The sequence below is a fragment of the Hevea brasiliensis genome, chromosome 14, assembly GCF_030052815.1.
Source record: "Hevea brasiliensis isolate MT/VB/25A 57/8 chromosome 14, ASM3005281v1, whole genome shotgun sequence".
Taxonomy (NCBI): Eukaryota; Viridiplantae; Streptophyta; class Magnoliopsida; order Malpighiales; family Euphorbiaceae; genus Hevea; species Hevea brasiliensis.
This window is the reverse complement of record NC_079506.1, coordinates 27,211,611-27,228,071: the sequence shown is the minus strand read 5'-3', so window position 1 is coordinate 27,228,071 and position 16,461 is coordinate 27,211,611.

The following is a 16,461-nucleotide window of genomic DNA, read 5'->3' as shown; positions in this document are numbered from 1 at the left end:
ATTATTAAAAATAATTACGAACAAACAAATTGATTGGTAATTCTTAGAGTTTTCATCGCTAAATTCATTTTACCTATCATATTTTCTTGTTGGTAATTAGGGACAAAAAGTTTCATCAGTTAATAGTTAGTAATTCATTTTTAGCCTATGATCCCCCATGAAATTATCTACGAAAAATCTCAATTTTGCTACAAACTTTTTCATCAATAAAATTGGCTACGAATACTATTTCGTTAGTGGAAATCACCTACGCATGAATTTGTGGATGAAAAAAATTTTGTCAATAATGTTCATCGTTTTTTTTTTTTTTAGTGATTCTCAATATCAAATAATATTAATTTCTAAAAAAAGTTTTGATATACTTTATAAATAATTATTTATACTTTAACAACTAAATTCACTAAAAAAAATTGGATTAGCAATCGATCGAATCGGTTGGTAATTCATTAAAATCGATTACTAATTGATTTAGCAATTAATTTAATTAGTTGCAATGAGATTGGTTACAAATAGCAATTGACAATCAAATCGGTTGCTTAATTAATTAAATTTAAAAAAATAAAACTTTTGGTTAAAAACTCTACCTCCTACCTATTGGAATGAAACTCAATGCATAAATTTGGTTAGTTGTTTGGGGGGCGTAAACAAATGCAGAAAAGGGGGATTAGGTTAACTACATGCAACTCAAAAGTCAATGTGTATGTCAACAAACAATTGCCAACAGGCTTTCATCTCTCTAAAGAAGGAAGTAAAAGAGACTATAAACAGTTCAAATATGAAAAACTTCCCAACTTCTATTTCTTTTGTGGAATTATTGGGCATTTTATAAGAAATTGTGAAGAACGACAAGGCAAAAATGAGCATTTTATGGAATCCTCTTCTCTTAAATATGGTATGTCGCTTGTAATTAAACAGAATTTTCCCTTTCCTCCCATCTCTACACATTCGACCCATGCTTTACCCTAGCATACAAATACAACAATCCATGATCTCTCATTTGCCCTAGTCCTTTTTGAATTTGAATAACCAAATTAGATGCCTCCTCCAGCGGTGTGTATTGATAACTCGTATCAACCTCCACTGATTTTGGTTCCCTCTAAGCCTCCAATTCTCATTAAATGTTTGGATTTTGCAAATTTTATTTTTACTACAAAACTATCATTTTCTATGATTATCTCTTTGCTCGAGGTCTCCTTAAATAAAGAAAAATAGCCTATTTGCCCCAAAACTTCTCAACTCTCTTCTATGTGACCCTAATTCTATAAAAGATGCTGAAAGCTTTAACTCCCTCATAAATGCAATAATCCTTTCTTTCCAAACATCCTTTGTTTCGACTTTAGCTGAGCAACTTGCCTTTTGATCCTTTAAAGGATATTTATGTGGGACGAGAACAAATTTTGGGTTGTTCATTTATAAGGACTGAAATTTAACTTCTAGCCTATTTATTGATAAACCCCCAAATTCCCTAACCCATCTTTCTCTAAAAAGGTTTTTCCAATCTTTTCTAAGCCCATTATAGATAAAGAAGCCTAAACGCTTTAACCCATCTATTATTCAAGCCAAACCCTTTGATTGTCTAATTCATCTTGCATGCAGCCTTTTTAAACTAGAAAGTATTATCTTAGGCCCATCTCCTTTAGAAATAGCTTCCACTCTTAACTTTAAAGGTCTACCTCTCTAACAGAAAATATAGCAAACCCCCATTTCCCCACAAATTCTCATTAAACTTGCTGTAAAATCCTTGCCAAAAAGAAAGACAATTTTTGGTGTGGGTAGATGCACATGGAAACGACAAACAATGGAAGTGCCTAATGTTCCCCCTTCTGGTGGTATTAATGAAACTGTTGAAGTTGGTGACAATCAGAATGATGATTTAGATAATGGCACTGCATTTGATACAGATATCTCTTCTTCTTAAGCCCTGGTGGCTAACCTAAAGCCACCAATAGAGCCATGATGACCTTATCCTGGAATTGCCAAGGGATTGGGCGACTTTGGGCAGTTCGGGCTCTTCAAGACCTCATTTTTGAACACTGTCATCCATTGTTTATATGATGGAGACTAAAAATAAGCTAATTTTCTTAGAAAAATTTGAGAAGAATGTTTATTTTGAAAATGCTAAATATGTTAATCTGGTGGGCTCCACTAGTGGCCTGGCTCTTTGGTGGACCACTAAAGTGAATTTGATAACGCTCCATACCTCTAACCACATTTTGACACAATGATTCAGTAAGATGATAACATTTGGTTCTTTTTATTTCTGTATATGCTAGTCTTTATCAAGACTACATAAATGAATTTTGGTGTAACATGAGCAATATTTGAAATCTTCATTAGCAGTCATGGATGTGCATTAGTAACTTTAATTCACTGCTCTCACATGAAGAAAAATTGAGAGGTAAAGTAATTACTCTTTCTTAAGTTCAAGGTTTGCATGATTTCATTAATAATGGAGCTTTGATTGATTTAGAGTGCAAGGGTCCTCTTTTTAATTGGTTTATAAGCAGTTTGAGACTAATGCTACTCTTGAAAGACTAGATTGTGCTCTTGTTTCAATCTCCTAGAGAGAAATGTTTACAGAAGCTTATGTACCGCATGAAGCTATGTTAGGGTTAGACCACCGTCCTCTAGTTCTCTTGTTACAATCTATTCACTGAACGAGAGAAATTTCTATTTAAATATGAAGCAAAATGGATGCAAGAATCTGATTACTTGAATATCATATTTGCTGCTTAGAATTAGGTTGTCCGCGGCTCCCCCATGTATTCTATATTTTAGAAATTAAAAATTTGCATATCAACTATTAGTAGATGAAGTAAGCAATATTTCCAAGGGAATCAATTGGAACTCAAGAGGGTAAACAAAACTTTATAAGAGTTGTATGATAATCTGACAGTGGTAGAAAATAAAGAGATTGAGCAGTTAGTTTTGAACCGTATGCAGGAACTGTGGAGAAGGGAAGAATTACACTGGAAATAGAGATTGCACATCAATAGTTAACTAAACAAGACAAGAATACTAGGTTTTTCCATGTGTCCACTATACAAAAGAAAAGGTTCAGAAATTCAATTGAAAATTTACAAAAGACAAATGGAGTATGGGTTGAATCAGAAACCAAAATTAAAGCAGAAATTATGTATTTCTTTAAAGATTTGTATCATAGTCGCAATTCAAATGATGGTATTGAAGTTGCTCTTCTTTCCATTGTTTCGCCAACTCTGAATACTCATTTTCTAGCCCTTATTTTGGATGAAAAAGTTAGGAGGGCAATTTTTTATTTGCGAGGGCTAAAAGCTCCAGGCCCAATGATTTGTTTGGACTTTTTTTGTCAATAATATTGAGAGACTGTTGGGAGGGATGTTTGTAATTTTGTTAAGGGTTTTTTTTTTTATTTTTTTTTTTTTTTTTTTTAACATCTAGCTATACGTTAAAAGAACCCAATAGAACCAATATAGTGCTCATTCTAAAATGCAAAAATCCAATTTCAGTTAATCAATTCAAGCCTATAAGCCTGTGCAATTTCCTCTACAAGGTTATCTAAAAAATTATTGTTAATTGCCTCAAGCCTTGGATGGATTCCCTGATTTGTAATGATCAAACAGCCTTCACTCTAAATAAGGTAATTTAGGATAATATAATTATTATAAAATAGGCTTTTCATCATTTGAAAACTGCTAATACGATAACTTATTGTATGATTATGAAATTAGATATGCACAAGGCTTACGACCAAGTTGATTGGTCTTTCCTTCAGCAAGCTCTCCTCCAATTTGGCTTTGATGCAACATGGGTCCATCTGTTATGTAATGTGTCACTACTGTAATGGTTCTCCATCACAACCTTTTAATACTTCCAAAGGCCTCAGACAAAGCGATCCACTATCACCATATCTTTTTCTTTTTATCTCTCATGCTCTCTCTTGTCTCATAGAGAATGCTAGACAATTAGGGATATTATAGGCCTTCGAATTTCAAGAAATACCCCTATTCTCACTAATTATCTCTTTGCATATGTGTGGGGGTGGGGCGTGAGGCAAAATATCATCCATTGGAATTATATAAAATGCACCAGGTAATGCCCAGGAAAGATGGTGGAGTCACAATGATCTCACTTAAATACCACCTCCTTAGACAGCATTTCCTAGACATGCACTTCATACAATCCTAATAGAATCAGACCACTGGTAAGTACCGTCTTCCCATAACACTACCACGGTACTAAGGATTTATGCCACGAAGGCATAGATAGACAGGAGTCGCCACCCGGGTAATAACCGGGACATATTCAGTGTTTCTTTCGAGGGTCATGGATGGCAACTTACTCCTTGCAGAGTTTCCACAACCGTCATTATCATATCCCAATGTCTAGGTTCGGGATAGTGGGTATGTAAGGGGAAGGTGTTAGGCACCCCTTACGCCTGGTCTAACCTCGTTGATTCGAGTGCCAATCCTCTACTAATGTTTCTAGAAGTCTTGTTTATTATTCCTTTATTAAACTTTATCCTAAAAAAATACAATTCTAATCCTACACACCCAAGTAATTCACAAAAGGGTTGTTATTTACACACAATTTTCATGCACAAGTAATTCTTATCTATGAGGTTGCTAATTATTTAAATGATATTTACCAGATGACTAAAATTAATTTATTATTAAGAATTTAATTTACAAACAAATTCAATTTTAAATAACCCTACGTTTCTATTTAACCTAATTAATTAATTTTCACCAAGTTACCCTAAGGATAATTGAATTAAGTTAATTATGTACATATGTAATTTATTCTAATATCACATAAGGCTCAAACAATCACAACCTAATAAAGATTTCTAACATGCAAATTTATTTTACAATTACTAAGTATTAAATTAAATTTATTTACATGCCAATGTTAGTTTAATTTACAAACAAGATTAATTTTAATTTACAAAGTATTTATTTAAATTAATTACATGCAAAAGTCAGTTAAATTAAAAACAAAGTTAATTTTAATTTACCAAATAAAAGTTCTATTATTACTACAATTTCATGCCAATGGTTATTCGATAAGTTTAGAGTTACTTACCTGTTAGTAAATGCAGTTGCCATTGGGGCAAGCTACCCTTAAAAAAGGGTCTTCTCTTCTAGTATGACAATGATATCCCTGGCTTACTCCCGTTTAGCTCCATATAAGCTCCGCGCAAATGCCCTCTTTGGTACTTACCTTAGGACTACTTACCAATTTTGTTATGTAATAAAAAATAAAGAAAAATAATAAAAGTACGAGAGACAAAAACTAAATATGTGCAGAGTTGTGTATCCCCTCAAATTAAACATGATTACATGATCTATATGAACATATAAAATAAATTAAAGACAAAGAGCATAGAATTAAAATATTGTGTGGCATAGATCTTAAAAAGAAAACAATAAAAACTGACCTTTCAGAAATCTTGTATGAAAATCTTCTTGAAGAAAAAAAAAATAAGGAAGAACTCAAAGAGTCTTGAATATCTCTAAATTTCTTAGAACTCTGAATTTTTTCTTCCTCTTTCCTCCCATCCTCCCTTCCCTTCTCTAGTAGGGTATTTATAGGGTTTTGGAAGAGAGGTGTGATAGGGTTTGGAGTCTTAGGGTGATAAAGTTTAGATGACTTAAACAACTACGATTGCAGAATTCGAATAAGATTGGGATATGGGTGAGGTGTTTCAACCAATAGGAAGACAGGAAAAAATGAAAGGCACCAATAGGGAGTGAGGAAGAGGTGTGGTAGGGTTTGGAGTCCTAGTGTGATAAAGTTCAGATAACTTAAATGACTAGAATTGATGAATTTGGATGAGACTGGAATATGGGTGAGGTATTCCAACCAATAGAAAGAGAAGAAAAATGGGGTGACACCAATAGGGAGTGAGGAAGAGAGTGGGGCCAAGGAGGAGAGATATTTTGTTATTTTAATTTTTAGAAAATAATTAAATGGGTCCCATTTAAAATTTCTAACTAGGCTTTCTTAGACCCATAGAGCCCAATTAAACTTAATAAGATCCATTTAAGAACTGCCCATATTAAATTTAAACAAAATAAAATTTTATTTAAATTTAATTAAATTAATTTTCCCAAAACTTTATTATTATTTTTATTTTTCCAAGATCATGCCACAGAATTAATAATTCAGCTCCATGCCTCCAATTACATCTTACAGTCATATAATTTTTCATCATCGGGTTTCTCACGGCCTCAATGCACATACTCACCACAAAATAAGGGTCTACAGTTTGCCCCCCACTTTGGCGAAAGTTGAAATCAATGCGAAAGCATTGCTCAAGTTTCGTCAAAGTGAAACTCAAATTTCTAATAACTATGAAACATTGGCTATGAGGATCAAGTATATCTTGTTCGGTTGACATACTCTATGTTATGAGACTAGCTACAGTCTCATAACAGTAATAACTGTGTCATGTGAAAAATGAGTGTATCTTGCTCTGTCGATACACTCTGCGTCATGAGACAAGTTACGGTCTCATAACAGTGATAACTGTGTCATGTGAAAAATGAGTGTATCTTGCTCTGTCGATACACTCTACATCATGAGACTAGCTATGGTCTCATAATAGTGATAACTGTGTCATGTGAAAATTGAGTGCATCTTGCTCTGTCGATACACTCTATGTCATGAGACTAGCTACGGTCTCATGACAATGGCAACTGTGTGATTTGAAATTTTGTGGATTCGTATTTAGGACCGCAGTCCTAAACTACCTACGTATCTCCCTCATTATCCTGAGGAAGAATCAGACCCACTCGTAGTTCGACACTTGAAACTGTGGTGATGTATGTTCTTCTACGCCTTACACACCTACAGGTGACATGTTGATACGTGTTCTTCTACGCCTTACACAACTATGCCATGTGCCCTAAACAACGTCTAAGGACTTACCAAAAAACATTGGTCATGAAATGTTGTGGGTTCGTATTTAGGACCGCAGTCCTAAACTACCTACGTATCCCCCTCGCTATCATGAGGAAGAATCAGACCCCCTCGTAGTTCGACACTTGAAACTGTGGTGATGCATGTTATGCTATGCCTTACACACCTATAGGTGACATGTTGATACATGTTCTTCTATGCCTTACACAACTATGTCATGCGCCCTAAACAACGTCTAAGGACTTACCAAAAAATATCTATTTCATGATTTGAAAAAAAATTGAGATGACTGGATCTCAAAACTCTTTTTGTGATTTTTATGCTTCTTGTATGCTGCTTCCTATCATGGGCATGCTGATTTTGCTAGAGATTATAAAAAAAACTTAGTCCTCTGAGGGACCTCTTTTTGCAAAAACTTTCTTTTAGCCTCAACATTTTTGAGGAAAATTATTCATCGAAAAGACTTCCTTAAGGTCACAATACAATTGCCCTCTGATTTTTCTTTTTCTTCTCTCCCTCCATGGTTTCTGCCTAGACTCATTTCTCTTCCATGAACTCTATTCTTTGTGCCCTAACTTTTGCCTGAAATGTCCTTTTGGATTTTCATCTCAGCGGGCTTGCTCTAACTTTTGCCTAAGCGGCCCTTTCGGGTTTTCCACCTAGCGAGCTCCTTTTTTTTTTTTTTTTTTTTTTTTTAAATTAGACAATTACCAGGGCATTCATATCAAGCACCTAACTTGTCATGCTCAGAAGACATAGATTAAATCAAAACAATGCAGTTCAATTACTTAATCATTTGATGTATCCCTCAAGACACAAACATTCGCAATCATAATTAAATAAAACCTATTCCTGGTTAATGCAATAAAAGCTTCTTTATTTATTCAGGTACACCATTACTCCCTCTTACATTTAGTTTTGCCAAATTTCTAATATTTCAAAGTTAGAAATAAGCTTTATAACCTGCTGAATGGCCTTTTCAGATTTTCCATCCAAATCTTCTCTCATCTTTCCTTTTGCCTAGACCACCTTTTGCAGGTTTTCAATCTAGCATTTTTTTCTTTTCTTTTTTTTTTTTTTATTTGACCCTTACTTTTGCCTAGACCGCCTTTTGCAGGTTTTCAGCCTAGCGAGCCTGTCTCACACAAAGTACCATTTCAGCCTGTCTAAATTGATTGGTTCTTGAAATTCATTCCCATACAGGTTTGATATTCTTATAGTAGCAAGATTTTTTTGACTATGTATGGACCATCCTAGCTTGGGTTAAACTTTCCTCTTAAATCAAAAGAGATGGGCCGAGCTTGTTTCAAAACCATGTCTCCCTCTTTAATCTTTCTTGGCTTCACCTTCTTATTAAAGGCCTTAGCTATCTTCCCCTGATAAGCCTGCATATGACACAAGGCTCACATTCTCTTTTAATCAAAACTAGTTCTTCATATCTCTTCTAAGCCCACTCATTTTTTTAGGATCTTAGCTTCTAGCATCACTCTTAAGGATCTGAGCTCTTGCTTAATGGATAGCATTGCTTTAGTCTCATTCACTAAAGAGAATGAGGTTGCCCCCGTGGATGTCCTTGCAGTACTACGATAACCTTAAAGAACATAAGAGAGTTTTTTCAGGCCTGTCCTTATATGTTTTGAACATTTTTTCCCAACTAGAACCTTTCCATTCATATGGGGACCATACATTCCTGCATGTATTTCTTTCATTATTTGCTCAGCCTATTTTTCTATCACACATAAGAGTTTGTAGAATTGCCCCCCAGCTAAAGTAAGTTGAGCGACTAATCTATGAATTGTTGCTCTATCTTTTTTGTTGGCTTATTGTGAGTATTCTCTCACTTCCAGAGACCTCCTTATGTCTTCATATCATTTTCCTTCTCCCTCTAGGTCCACATGTGCTACTACTAATCCTTCATAGCATAAAATTTTACTCCTCATTAGGATAACTAGCTAAGTCAACTTTTGATCACTCTTTTCCTATAGCGACACCAGCGTGGCTTGGGAATCGGCCATCTGATTTTAAGCTCAAGGCATGTGCTTCTTGGTACTTTGTTAACAAGGCTATAAATTTATCTCTTTCTTCTTGGGTTAAATCTTCAGCTAACTTAATGTCTTTAGGATTATTTGGTGTACCCAAATTAATAGAGATCGATTTTGATGTATTAACAAAAATAGATTCTAAATGATTATGAATGCCATGCATATGCCCATTAGAATAAACATCAAACAAGTAAGCAGAAGGGCTGGGAATGTTATTGATCTTTGCCTCGAAATCTTTATCAAGTACATCAGAATTGAAAACATCAATATCACTACTGTGAGCATTATAGAAGATAGACTCAAACATAGGGGTGTAGCTATAGGTGTTTGGCTTTTCATGCAGTCCTCAGATCAATGGTGCTGATTTTCTGCTTTCGCTCTTTCACATGTGGTAACCCGTAATCATATCTAAAGGTAATTGCCCCCTCTTTCAAGAACTTAGGAGGCTTTAGCTCCTCTTCCTCTTCTGTTAGCTCATAGCCTAAACCATGACTCGTGATCTGCCTCTTCATCTCAAGAAAAGTCATCAGACCATCAATACTTTCTCCTAGGCCTATGTTAAGAAAAAAACTTCAGCCCTTTCTTCATAGTAGCCACTTTTATATCCATCTAGTTTTTATAGATCCCAACAACTTGAAAATCAGACACTAGTGGAACTGAACCATCTAGTTGTAATGCAACTATCTCCTCATCAGAATCAATCCAGACATCTAAAGGACCCTCATCATAGCTAGAATTATCACAAATGTCAATACCCATTATAGACTGAGGTTCATTGGGCTTTTGGATGGGTTGGATAGGTTCACTGGGCTTTTGGATGGGTTGGATAAGTTCATTGGGCTTTTGGATGGGTTGGATAAAGTCAATAATTCTGTTAGGGTTATTTGGGGTGATGGAGATCATGTAGAGACTTAGTGTAGGTAGAAATTTTGGCTAGGCATGGGGCTTTTAGGTTGATTTTCTGGGTCAATTATCCTTTTGGCATTAATTAGGTCTTAGATATCATGCTTAAGTTGAAAGCATCAGTCGGTGTCATGACTGTGGGCTTGGTAAAACCGGCAAAATTTGTTGATATCATAGCTAGGTGGGAGTGGATTTGGTAGTGGTCTGGGTGCTAAGAGCTACAGGAGGTCTTGAACTTTGAGACGTTCCAAAACTTCAGACAAGGGTTGGTTGAATTGGAAAAAATCTCCTTGGGGTGTGAGACACAATTTGAACTTCAATAACTTTAATGCCACTTAATTGGCCTACCTTGGGGCCTCTTTCTAAAGTTGACCACAATTGTCTCTTCTAGCTCAAACATCTTGGCGTTCAATATTTCATCAAGCATGGCCATAGATTCTTCCATCTTAAGTAGTGCAAGTGAAATCCTTACTAGTCTCTTCCCTTCCCTAACCCAAGTGACCTGATTGGAAGTCTCTTTGGTGTGTTTTGAGGCTATGTTTGCTAAAAAAAATAGGATTTAAGGGTTAACCTAAGCATGCTATATACATGAATGCAATGCATGAATGGACCTTTTTTTTTTCTTTTTTTTTTCTTTTTTTTGCCTTTACTTTTATAAAACCAAAACCGAACCATACCAATAGAACCAAAATTGAACAAAAACCAGATCATATAAACTAAACTAAAATCGGACCAAAGACTGAATCAAAACCGAAAAAAAAAATCTCCAGAACTGAATCTTCGCCCCCTTATACCTTCAACTCTCACGTGCAGGGTAAGAAAAAATTCTATCCTAGGCTATGGTACACTGGACACACCAACAGGGGGTGGTCCAGGATGATCCTTCCCTCACAAATAAAGGATTTATATCCTTAAAGTTTAACCATAAGTAAGCATCCTCTTGCTTAATATGGGTTTTGAAATGGACTTGAGCCTATACACATATTGGGCCTATGCATAGGCCTAGGCTCATCTCAACTACCACTATAACTTATGGTTTGAACAGTAAGGTTATAAATCTAGCACAACAAAAATCTACGGGGTACCTAGGGTTAAAATCTATGGCTCATGGGCTTCATCGGGTAGGAAAAGGGTCACCCATGCGAGAGCTTGTCCATTAAGCACAACGACCGGAGCTGTGGCTCTTTTATATACTCGAAGGTACAGGCATGGGGTGCTAGCATTCACCAATTCGTCATAGCTCGAGTAGAACCATGGTCTCCTTGGCTAGTACTAACGGGGCTAAAAGGGTAAGGGTGATCCGTGTGATAGTGTAGTGTAATGCAAGAAGTTTAATAGAGGAATAATATTAGACTAATAGAAACATGTTGGAGTAACTATCCATTTAGTCCCCAGTGGAGTCGCCAAACTGTGGGGGTGGGGGGGTGAGGCAAAATATCATCCATTGGAATTATATAAAATGCGCCAGGTAATGCCCAGGAAAGATGGTGGAGTCACAATGGTCTCACTTAAATACCACCTCCTTAGACAGCATTTCCTAGACATGCACTTCATACAATCCTAATAGAATCAAACCACCGTAAGTCTGGTCTTCCCATAACACTACCACGGTACTAAGGATTTATGCCACGAAGGCATAGATAGACAGGAGTCGCCACCCGGGTAATAACCGGGACATATTCAGTTTTTCTTCCGAGGGTCATGGATGACAACTTACTCCTTGCAGAGTTTCCACAACCGTCATTACCATAGCCCAATGTCTAGGTTCGGGATAGTGGGTACGTAAGGGGAAGGTGTTAGGCACCCCTTACGCCTGGTCTAACCTCGTTGATTCGAGTGCCAGTCCTCTACTAATGTTTCTAGAAGTCTTGTTTATTATTCCTTTATTAAACTTTATCCTAAAAAATACAATTTTTCATGCACAAGTAATTCCTATCTATGGGCTTGCTAATTATTTAAATGATATTTACCAGATGACTAAAATTAATTTATTATTGAGAATTTAATTTACAAACAAATTCAATTTCAAATAACCCTACGTTTCTATTTAACCTAATTAATTAATTTTCACCAAGTTACCCTAAGGATAATTGAACTAAGTTAATTATGTACATATGTAATTTATTCTAATATCACATAAGGCTCAAACAATCACAACCTAATAAAGATTTCTAACTTGCAAATTTATTTTACAATTACTAAGTATTAAATTAAATTTATTTACATGCCAATGTTAGTTTAATTTACAAACAAGATTAATTTTAATTTACAAAGTATTTATTTAAATTAATTACATGCAAAAGTCAGTTAAATTAAAAACAAAGTTAATTTTAATTTACCAAATAAAAGTTCTATTATTACTACAATTTCATGCCAATGGTTATTCGATAAGTTTAGAGTTACTTACCTGTTGGTAAATGCAGTTGCCATTGGGGCAAGCTACCCTTAAAAAAGGGTCTTCTCTTCTAGTATGGCAATGATATCCCTGGCTTACTCCCATTTAGCTCCATATAAGCTCCGCGCAAATGCCCTCTTTGGTACTTACCTTAGGGCTACTTACCAATTTTGTTTGTAATAAAAAATAAAGAAAATAAAGAAAAATAATAAAAGTACGAGAGACAGAAACTAAACATGTGCAGAGTTGTGTATCCCCTCAAATTAAACATGATTACATGATCTATATGAACATATAAAATAAATTGAAGACAAAGAGCATAGAATTAAAATATTGTGTGGCATAGATCTTGAAAAGAAAATAATAAAAACTGACTTTCCTGAAATCTTGTATGAAAATCTTCTTGAAGAAAAGAAAAAATAAGGAAGAACTCAAAGAGTCTTGAATATCTCTAAATTTCTTAGAGCTCTGAATTTTCTCTTCCTCTTTCCTCCCATCCTCCCTTCCCTTCTCTAGTAGGGTATTTATAGGGTTTTGAGAGAGAGGTGTGATAGGGTTTGGAGTCTTAGGGTGACAAAGTTTAGATGACTTAAACAACTACGATTGCAGAATTCGAATAAGACTGGGATATGGGTGAGGTGTTTCAACTAATAGGAAGACAGGAAAAAATGGAAGGCACCAATAGGGAGTGAGGAAGAGGTGTGGTAGGGTTTGGAGTCCTAGTGTGATAAAGTTCAGATAACTTAAATGACTAGAATTGATGAATTTCGATGAGACTAGAATATGGGTGAGGTGTTCCAACCAATAGAAAGAGAAGAAAAAGGGGGTGACACCAATAGGGAGTGAGGAAGAGAGTGGGGCCAAGGAGGAGAGAGATATTTTGTTATTTTAATTTTTAGAAAATAAAATTTCTAACTAGACTTTCTTAAGCCCATAGAGCCCAATTAAACTTAATAAGATCCATTTAAGAACTGCCCATATTAAATTTAAACAAAATAAAATTTTATTTAAATTTAATTAAATTAATTTTCCCAAAACTTTATTATTATTTTTATTTTTTCAAGATCATGCCACGGAATTAATAATTCAGCTCCATGCCTCCAATTACATCTTACAGTCATATAATTTTTCATCATCGGGTTTCCCATGGCCTCAATGCACATACTCACCACAAATTAAGGGTCTACAATATGACTTTATTATTTTTGGGAGAGCTACTAGAGTTGAGGCAATAACCATTTTGAACATCCTCTCAAGGTACACTTAGGGAAAAGAGGAGAACGTTAAATTTCATAAATCAAGCCTCTTTTTCATTAAAAGAATTCCTCCTCAACTAAAACCTAAGATTATGTCGATGTTCAACATGCATGAGTTGAAAGTAGATGACAAGTATATGGGGTTTCCCTCTATTTAGGGTAAATCAAAAGTTCAAGCTGTAAACTTTATGAACAACAGGGTGATGGCTAAAACTGTGTCTTGGAAACAAAAGCTTTTATCTTAAGCAGGCAGAGAAACTCTTATCAAGTCAGTGTTAAGTGTTATTCCATCATATGCCATGGCAATACCTAAATTCCCAAAGAGTTTTTGCCAATAACTTAATAGCTTCATGTCAAACTTCTAGTGGGGTAAACAAGATAAGGAAACAAAAATGCATTGGGTTAGTTGGAAAATGGCTTCTATTCCTAGATCCAAAGGAGGAATAGGCTTTAGAGACTTTGAATCTTTGAATCTAGCCTATCTAGCTGAACGATGTTGGCGACTTATGCATAATCCTGATAGTTTATGGTCTCGAATGGTAAAAGGATTATACTTTCTCCAATCATCCTTTTGGGAAGCATCTTCTAATTGTAAAAGCAATTCTTAGATTTGGCAAAGTCTATTAGTAGGGAGGGAAATTCTTAAGGAAGGGTACAAACATAATATTAGAGATGGGTGCAACACTATTATCTAGTTTGACCCTTAGATTCCTAGCATTCTTTATTTTCCAGTGGAAAGACCTCCATAATACTAATGTAAATGCAATGGCTGACTTAATTGACCACAATCAGTGCCCATGGAAATCCAATAAACATAGGTATGTTATTTGTTAACAAGGTTGTCAAAGCTATCAAAACTATCCATATTGCTCTTTTGGGATGCGAAGATTCTGTTGTTTGGCATTTTGATAGATTTAGGAGATACTCTGTTAGACTTAGTTAATGCTTGTTAACAGAGAAAAACTAACATAGTAAATTAAGCATAACTTATCACTCTTTTCCTTCCTAAGTAACCAAGTTTTGGAAACATCCAATTTTGCCAAAAATCAAAGCTTTCCATAAAGTTTTCCTATGGAAAAATGCTTTAAATGCCCTTCTAATCAAAGAAAATCTAACAAGGAGAGGAATTCCTATTGATTCAATAATCCCTCTATGTCATGGAGATTCGGAATCTATTGAACACATAATCTTCTGGTGCAGTCGTGTTAGAGTAGCGATGCTACTGTGAGCCTCAATGGTCTAGTCCAATGCCACATAAGCTTATAAAATAACAAAATTTGAGGTTACGGCTTTTCGACTAGTCACTCTGATACTCAAGTTAGAAAATTATAGATTGAAAATGATAGAATAGCTTTTAATGGTTGTGACAAAACTAATGTTCCTAATCCTTGGCTGCTATCAATATTTATAGCTTTGAGGAAAAAAGTTGCTGCCTTAATCATAGAGAAAATATTGAGCTAATGCCCTAAGATTGTCTCCTAAGAATTCAGCTTAATCTTTGCTCGATGCTTTTATTGTTCGGTATAAGTTATGCTCAGCTTGTTTCCTGAATAATAACATTGCTACTTCTCTCATTGCTGTTTAGCTTTGGCCTAGACCAAAGTATCTTTTGTTTGGTTTGATCATGCCTGGTTTAGGTAGCTAAGTGGCATCTGGGTCAACTTTGACTCTACAAAACGAGCGTTTGACACTTTAACTACCACGTTGGATATTTTGCTGACTGTCTGACTCAGTGTAGTATTATTAGTCCCCCCATCTAGTCACTATGAATTTTTAGGTTCTTGTGTTACTATTCATCCAGTTACTTCATGCAAAACACCCTTGTCACATCTGATCATGCATGTCCTTTAATGATTCGTACACAGTTATTCATGGACAACTGTCGGGCACGTCTCTTGTGTTGTGTTACTTTGACTATTGTTATTAAATTTTCTCTTAGAGAAACAAATGATTTTTCAGTGGCATAATGATGGTGGTTTGAATTTCGAAACATTTATGGCTCCCACAATCTCCTATAAAAACTGAGTTTTTTCTTCACTTCCCATTTCTTCTATTGTTTTTCTCTCTTGGTTCTCCGATTATCTTCTCTGACTCTCTGACGAGTTTTTATTTGCAAAATTCCACTGTTTTGAAGGTAATCAGATTGTTATTCCCTTCTTATATCTTCTTTTCACTATTTTTTCCTTTAAAATAAGTGATCTTAGCAAAAATTGAGACTCAAGCGCCACTCCCTGTTCATTGAAAATCATTTATAGCCCGATACTAGCACCTGTGAACTATTTTTAGAGTTTGACCATTGGCAGCACGAAGATGTAGAGGTCTTAAAGGTTACAAGTCTGCTTACCCTGTTGGCCACTGCTGGTTCACAACCTGTTTGGAATGCAGGGGTGGGTACTTCTGAGACAAACATTCCCCTTGGAGTTTCTGAGCTTTTATCGTGTTTGTGTGACTAGGATCTATTGGATCTCTCTAAATCCTATGGTGTCAATAAGGAGAGGTTCTAACCATCACTTACAGGTCACAGAGAATGAATAGATAGTACTTTCCTTCACCCGGTTCATGTGGCTATTTATGAAGAGCAATTGAAATCTAGCCTACGATTACCACTTAACCCTCTAGACATTGAAGTTCTTAAGTACTATCGGCTATCCATTCCCCCAAATGCATCATGAATCATAGAGGCTTTTATTAGCTTTTTGAGAATTATTCCAAAGGAAAAGGCTTCTCACCTCAACTAGTATCTTCTCTGATCCTTTTAACTCAATACTAAAGACAACGAAGAGTATTGGCACTTCCATGCTTGTAAGGGGATGGGGTTATTTATTGATCTTTCATATTCCCTAAGGAATTAGAAAAATATATTCTTCTTTATGTAAGATATGATGGACAAACAAGAGCGGGGGGGGGGGGGGGGGGGGGATGATTTAGACAAGCTGGAATTGTTTGGCCGAGATGCAAGCAA